Here is an 8,025-nt window from a genome sequence, read left to right as displayed (position 1 = left end):
GGGGGTAGAGTTTCAAAATGGGACCTTTAGTAGTAGCGAGGGATTTTACCCCTCGCTACTACTATGGCATGTCCCGGAGGGGCACGGTTGAGACCTCTTAGTAGTAGCGAGGGGTAAAAACTTAGTAGTAGCGCGGGTTTATAACCCTCGCTACTACTATGGCATGGCCCAGGGGCACGGTAGAGACCGCTTAGTAGTAGCGAGGGGTAAAAACCAGCGCTACTGCTATCAACTTAGTAGTAGCGAGGGTTAAAAACCCGCGCTACTACTATGGCATGTCCCGGGGGGCACGGTAGAGACCGCTTAGTAGTAGCGAGGGTAAAAAACCAGCGCTACTGCTATCAACTTAGTAGTAGCGAGGGTTAAAAGCTCACGCTACTGCTACTTAGCAGCAGTGCCTGATTTTAAAGCGCGCTGCAGGTAAGATTCTGTGTATAGGCTTTTCCCTAGTAGTGTATATTTTTATTCATCATATACTATGTGTTTTGCTTGGAGCGTCTTGTATGATATGAGTCTTCGCTTGTGTTATTTTGTGTATCAAGTCTTGATTCCTTGCCGGACACACCTATTTGAGAGAGCCAAAATTATGTCATGACTTGTTAGAATTGCTCTCTATGCTTTACTTAAATTTTTATGAGCTATGGACTTGCTCTTGTGCTTCAATTATATCTTTTGGAGCACAGTATTTTTGAAGAAATGCTCTCTTGCTTCACTTAGATTTATTTGAGAGTTATTAAAATTTTCAAGAAACTCTCTCTCGCTTCACTTAAATTAATTTAAGAGAGAGAAAAATTACACTCATGATCTTCCCTTATATTTGTTTGAGCTTATCAAAAGCAACATATGAAAATTAGTTCCAAAGTGATAGATATCCAAGAAGGATAAAACAAAAACTTTGATGAAGATCACTGGAAAAATAAACTTGATTCTTAGTAATAGTTTTGAGATATGATGATGTGATATGTGAGTCATATTGATGAGTAATTATGATTTAGTAAGAATATTGGTGTTAAGGTTGTGATTCCCTATGCAAGCACGAAAGTCAATAATTATACAATGAAATTATATCCTACTTGTGGTGCATTATTCGGTGTTAATTATGCTTAATGCTCGCTTATGAGATTATTCGTTTCTTGGTTGGTCGCTTCTCAATCTTTTGCTAGCCTTCATTTTGCACTAAGTATGATCACTACTTGTGCATCCAAAAACCTTTAATCCAGTTTTGGCACATTAATCCACTATATTTACCTATATGCAGTATTCCTTTGCCGTTCTAAGCAAATTTGTATGTGCCATCTCTAATTTTCAAAATTAACTTCCCTTTTGTGTGTTCGTACCGCTCGCGAGGCGGTGAGGGGTGGCTAATATTTTCCATGCTAGACGTGTTATTCTCATGATGAGTGTTTATTCACTTGTCATTGCACGAGAGTGAGGCATAGGTATTAGGGATGCCCAGTCCCGATATGAAAAATGAATTGACTTTATGTTTTCAAATAATAAATTCCTGGGAAAGTGTTGGTATGGAAGGCACCCGTGGATAGGTTAGCCATGGAAAGTGAAAGTATGGTGGAAAAAGGAATAAACTTTATTTTATGTTTGGGAACCGCCTATGATATATCTAGCATGGAAAGTGTTGGGAATTCTAAGTCGTTTTTGTTGGTGGGAAGGACACACCTCCCAAAATGTTTTTATCTCTAAGTTTTTCTCTTTGAGCTCTGGCACCTCTACAAATCCCTACTTCCCTCCGCGAAGGTCCTTTCTTTTACTTTATGCAATTTTTATTTTGAATTTGAGTCTCCATCTTCTCTAATAAAGCACCAACTAGGAGGCACTATGATCATACTTGAGCATTGGGTGTAGTTAATATGCGAGTGTGTTTCATGAATGGATCAATGATTAAGCATGATGGGCTAGGGATAGCTTATTTTAGCATTGATATTTTGAAAGACATGGTTGCTTGATCATATGCTTGAGTATTTTAGTTGTCATGTCAAAACTAGACTATTGCTTTGAACAGTATAAAAGTCCAAATGTCCATCCTATGAAGAAAAGAAATATGAGATGACATGTTAGGCAACATTCCACATCAAAAATTCTATTTTTATCACTTACCTACTTGAGGAAGAGCAGGAGTTAAGCTTGGAGATGGTGATACGTCTCCAACTTATCTATATTTTTTTATTGTTCCATGCGGTTATATTATCAATCTTGGATGTTTTATAATCATTTTATATCATTTTTGGTACTAACCTATTGACATAGTGATAAGTGCCAGTTGCCATTTTCTGCATGTTTTTTACATCGTAGGAAATCAATATGAAACGGAGTCCAAATACAATGAAACTTTACGGAGAATTTTTTTGGACCAGAAGACACCCAATGGGCCAAGGCAGCGTCTGGGAGGTGCTCCGACGGGAGCACAACCCACCAGGGCATGCCAGGAGGCCCAGGCGCACCCTGGTGGTTGTGCCCACCTCAAGTGCCCCTAGACTGCCTCTTTGCTCTATAAATACCCCAATATTCCAGAAATCCAAGGGGAGTCGACAAAAATCAATTACAGCTGCCGCAGAGTCCAAAACCACCAGATCCAATCTAGACACCATCACAGAGGGGTTCATCACTTCCATTGGTGCCTCTCCGATGATACGTGAGTAGTTCTTTATAGACCTTCGGGTCCGTAGTTAGTAGCTAGAAGGATTCCTCTCTCTCGTTTTATTCTCAATACAATGGTCTCTTGGAGATCCATATGATGTAACTCTTTTTGCGATGTGTTTGTTGGGATCGGATGAACCTTGACTTTATGATCAGATCTATCTTTTTATATCCATGAAAGTTATTTGAGTTTCTTCGATCTCTTATATGCACGATTGCTTATAGCCTCGTATTTATTCTCAGATATTTGGGTTTTGTTTGGCCAACTTGATCTATTTATCTTGCAATGGCAAGAGGTGCTTTGTAGTGGGTTCGATCTTACGGTGCTTGATCCCAGTGACAGAAGGGGAACCGACACGTATGTATCGTTGCTACTAAGGATAAAATGATGGGGTCTATCTCTACACAGATAGATTTTGTCTACATCATGTCATTGTTCTTATTGCATTACTCCGTTTCTCCATGAACTTAATACACTAGATGCATGCTGGATAGTGGTCGATGTGTGGAGTAATAGTAGTAGATGCAAGCAGGAGTCGGTTTACTAATCTTGGATGTGATGCCTATGTAATGATCATTGCCTAGATATCGTCATGATTATTTGAAGTTCTATCAATTGCCCAACAGTAATTTGTTTACCCACCGTTTGCTATTTTTCTCGAGAGAAGCCACTAGTGAAACCTACGGGCCCCGGGTCTCTTTCTCACATCATTTGCCTTTGCGATCTATATTCCTTTGCTTTTATTTTCAGATCTATTAAAACAAAAATACAAAAATACCTTGCTGCAATTTATTTTATTTGGCGTTCGATCTATCAATATTTACATCTTTCTCATGTCTACGTGCCAATTTCTGGCGCCATTACCCGAAAGGGATTGACAACTCATTTTACACTTCAGGCTGCGAGTATTTGTTATTTGTGTGCAGGCGTTGTTTGCGTTGTGTTGCTTGGTTCTCCTACTAGTTCGATAACCTTGGTCTTATCACTGAGGGAAATACCTATCGTCGTTGTGCTGCGTCATCCCACTGGTGCGCATCGGTCCTAAACAAACGGTTTTTAACCCCTTTCCGCGACGACATTTGGAACCTTCGCCAAGTGAGTGTCGGCGATAGGGGGGGTCCTTCCCACACGACCAAGAAACTGTTGGGGATAGGGCCCCTACACTACTCCAACTCGTTTCTGCTTGCATTGCCATCGCAGTCGGTATTCTGTGGTGCTACGTTTACGATGCACGGCCCATCACAAACGGCTCACTATTATAGAATGTGTACGTTGCGCGGCCCATCACAAACGGTTCACTGTTAACAAGATTAGCTAATTGTCGTACGAGTGTCGAACAGGATTACGAAACGTCAGACTATCGTAACATCGTAGTACACGACAACTATCGCACACGCTATTTTGTGGTGCAACGTTTACGATGCATTCTCCATCAGGAACAGTTCATGGTTGCGAATCGTGTACGATAAGGCAACTAACACAAACGTTTAGTTTGCCCACACCGTTTGTGATATTGTCTGAAATCGCACGCGCTTTGGAAACGGCAACTGTGTGATGCTTTCACATGTTTCCTCTCTGTGAAACGTCTCGGATAATGGTGTATATCACGAACGTTTGTGTATTACCAACCTTGTGTGCCGTAACAACCTGGAGAGCGTAATTTCACCGTAATTTAATTGCCGCTATTTCAAATTGTACAAGATTTGAATTTGAATGTATGCTACAGCTTTGTTCATATCAATCAGGTTTAAACAACCAATGGATTATTCGATTCATAGGTAGATATGTTCAAAAATTACATAAGAACCAAATAAAGAATCATGAACCACAGTTGTATACTTGTACTATTAAAGACGGTAAAGAAAGAGGTGAAATATGTTCTGGTTGCTGAACAAGGTGAAGCGGAATGCCCATATTGTGCCCTCCTCCATGCAGAATGCACGCACGACTCTAGTCCAACCCCTTGTGATGGCCGACCGCCCATCCTTCACAGTTTTCATGAAAACATCTAGATAATCATCGTGTTTTGGTAGAAATACTTTAACCTTTGCATGCCCACCAATCATGTAGTTTGAGAGGTAATCTTGAGAAAACTACTTTGGCAACCACTAAAAAGGAAAAAGATCCAGACATTGTCATCTAACACAACTCATTATGGACAGTAAAAAGAAGGCTGCAGAGTTCTTACTTACCATCCTGCAGTTCGCTGTTGTCTTGGATAAAGTGTAAACAAATAGTTTAATTGCCATCTTTGGACCCATTTTACTAACAATCTTTATCAGCTTGCTCACTTGTTGCTGGTTCATCGATATCTCATTGCCCCATATGCAGAAGGGGTCGAAGCGCGGATCTTTACCAATGACATATGTACCTAAAAGCACCAAGTTAATATTAGAAGCTAAACAACAATTGCACAATGATGTAGTACAACACTCTTTTATAATATGTCTATATACATCCGTATGTGGTAGTCCATTTGAAATCTTTTAAAAGACAAATATTTAGGAACGGAGGGAGTATCTTATAACATCCAATATACTCACATATTAGATGAATTAACACCTTATATTATGGGCCAGAAGGAGTTTAGTGCATTCTTACAAATTATTGGTTGATTAACTACTGCTGTATCCAGGGGTAAAGTTAGTTTGAGCTAGTTTGGGCTCAAATAGTCTTAAAGTATATCTAAACATGAGGGCTAGTTTGAGCTAGTTGCATCTATAACCCACCCAAAAAAACTATCCAACCCAAGAGGTGCTAATTGGATTCGCAAAAAAAAAACAAGAGGTGCTAATTGGAACTAGTTCTCCTGGTGCATTTATTGTCAATCTAACCCTGCCATCCAAACAACTCTTTGGATGGAGTTAGTTCAGGGTTAGTAATGAGCTAGAAACTAACTCTAACCTCTAGCTAAGTTGAGTATCCAAACAGGGTTGTGTTGTTGTTGTTGTTGTTGTTGTTGTTGTTGTTGTTGTTGCTACTGCTCTTCTACATATATCTAGACATCATTAGAACATTAATGTATCACTCTTCCTTGTTGCTATGTAGCCTAGGATTGCATATTTAGACATTAAGTACGGTGCATGTTGCTATGTAGCCTCAGATATATTACATATGGCCCTAGTTAACCTAACGATAAATGGGTTGCAGATATATTCAGTTAAAAGTCCGATCACCGATTAGTCCCTTATCAGCCGCCGGCCTATATGGTACCAGCTACCGATATCCTGAACAATGAGCAGATATAAGCCATGGGATGAAACTAACCTCGATGGAAAACAACAGTCATTCCCAAAATTGTCCTGTGTAGGTACATCGAGAAGCATGTTAAGCACAACAGTTCATACTTGCACATATAGAATATCACATTGTGAATAACTGGAATAAACAAGGCATACTACAAACAACCAAAGATAGCATTTGAAACTGGACATATGCTAACTACAAACAACCGAACAATCAAAAAACTTTAAAAGAGGCATATGCTAGCTATAACAGGCTTAATAACAAGCAAATATATGCATTTCTATCGGTATGTTTAAAACTGGATTGATGAAATGTACTGCACAGTAAATAATTGCACATATAGAGCATTACATTTTGAACAACTGAAATAAACAAGGCATACTGCAAACAACCATATATAGCAATTAAAACTGGACATATTCTCACTACACTACAAAAGGGACTCGACAAAACAAATCATGGGTTCCCCCCTGTGAAGAGGCACGACAAAACATATCATGGGTTTCCTCACTTGTCACAGATGGGCTCATTCCTATGGAAAGAGCATAGACCCTGGATGCGCTCCATGTTGTCGCAAATGGGCTCTTTCCCCTTGGAAGAGCACAGCTGTAGGGTGCCCTTCTTGATGTCGCACACGGGCGCTTTCCCCTTGGAAGAGTAGATGGGCTCTTTCCCCTTGGAAGAGTGGAGAGGGTGCCATCCTCGTGGTTGTTGTCGATGAGGTCTGACTTGGAAGCTGTGGATCCCAAGCCAGTGTCACAGAATTTGTCCTTCAGAAATGACAAAAGGGGCTCGATGGCGATGTAGAATGGAAAATTGTTAATAGCGAGCGAGAGGAGATCAGTGGCGGGGCCATGGATGAGATCGACGGCGGTTGAACCCGAGGGGTTGGGGGTGGGACACTTAACCTGTGACATAGCCCGCCTCAGGCCATCGCTGTCAATGACCTCGATGTCGTAGCCGGCGGACGAGACATGCTCGCATACTCTAGCCCGCTACTTGAGTGCCTGTCGCCAGTAATGGTCGTCAGCTTCCTTGGCAACGTCGGACGAAGAGACCGCTATACACCTCTTTTGGGCCAGTCGCTCCTCGAGCTCCACGGGAAGCGTAGCCGGGCTTAGGCTGCGATGCTCTGGAGTGGGGGATGGGGATGGGGATCTGTGGGAAAGGTGGCGTTTGGCAGGCATCATCTAAGAAACTCAGGGCGGCCTGGGTATGGAGATCGGTGGGTAAGCTACACGAGAAAACCGGCAGATGTTGACAATGGAGGCCTTGCGGCGGCGGCGGCGAGGACCTTGCTAGGGTTTCGAGCAAGGAAGGGGTGTGTGTGTGTGTGCACACGTCCGAGGAATTTTTGGTGTGTGTGTGGGGGGTGTTTGAGGAAATGACGCGGGTACTGAAATTTTTACTACGCGGGAGTCAAACGCGGGATTGAAATGCCGGGCTATTGAAAATTTTGATGATAGTGCATCGCACGCGGTCCGGAGATAACAACCGTGTGTTATGAAACAGAAAAACCCTCGAGGCGGGCAGATATTTACTAGGGATGTAAGCGGGATTGGGAACAAGAAACATCGCACACGGTCTGGATATAACAACCGTGTGTTATGAAACAGAAAAACCCTCGAGGCAGGCAAATATTTTTGAGAGGGGGAGCCTCATGGAGCCCAATGTACTATGCGGATGTGTGCGTGACAGGTGCACCGGCATGGCACACGGTTAGTTTGAGTGAACCGTGTTTGTTGCGTCATCCGACTTATCTAATGTTCATAAATTTGGCGAAAAATGACGTGGGAGAGGGTTAGAACACGAACACACTTGCATGTGGACCAAATTTATGTATCAAAAGGGTGGTTTGATTTTCAAATACCAAATGCAACTTCGATGTGGCACCTCTCTCGCAAAGCGCACTGTATTGCTTGCCCCCACCCCCCTCGTGTTGGCACGAAGGGAATTCTAAGCTATGAATGCATGCCCCCTCCCCCCAACTGAGGTTCACCTAGCAAAGTGCGAAGTAGCTAGCAGCCCCCTCCTCCCTCGTGTCGGCACGAAGGGAATCCTAAGCTATGAATGCATAACCCCCAACCGAGGTTCATTCACCTAGCAAAGTGCGAAGTAGCTAGCAG

The sequence above is a fragment of the Triticum dicoccoides genome, chromosome 2A (assembly GCF_002162155.2).
Source record: "Triticum dicoccoides isolate Atlit2015 ecotype Zavitan chromosome 2A, WEW_v2.0, whole genome shotgun sequence".
Classification (NCBI taxonomy): Eukaryota; Viridiplantae; Streptophyta; class Magnoliopsida; order Poales; family Poaceae; genus Triticum; species Triticum dicoccoides.
The sequence above is the reverse complement of the archived record's forward strand: the minus strand, read 5'-3'. Positions refer to the sequence as shown.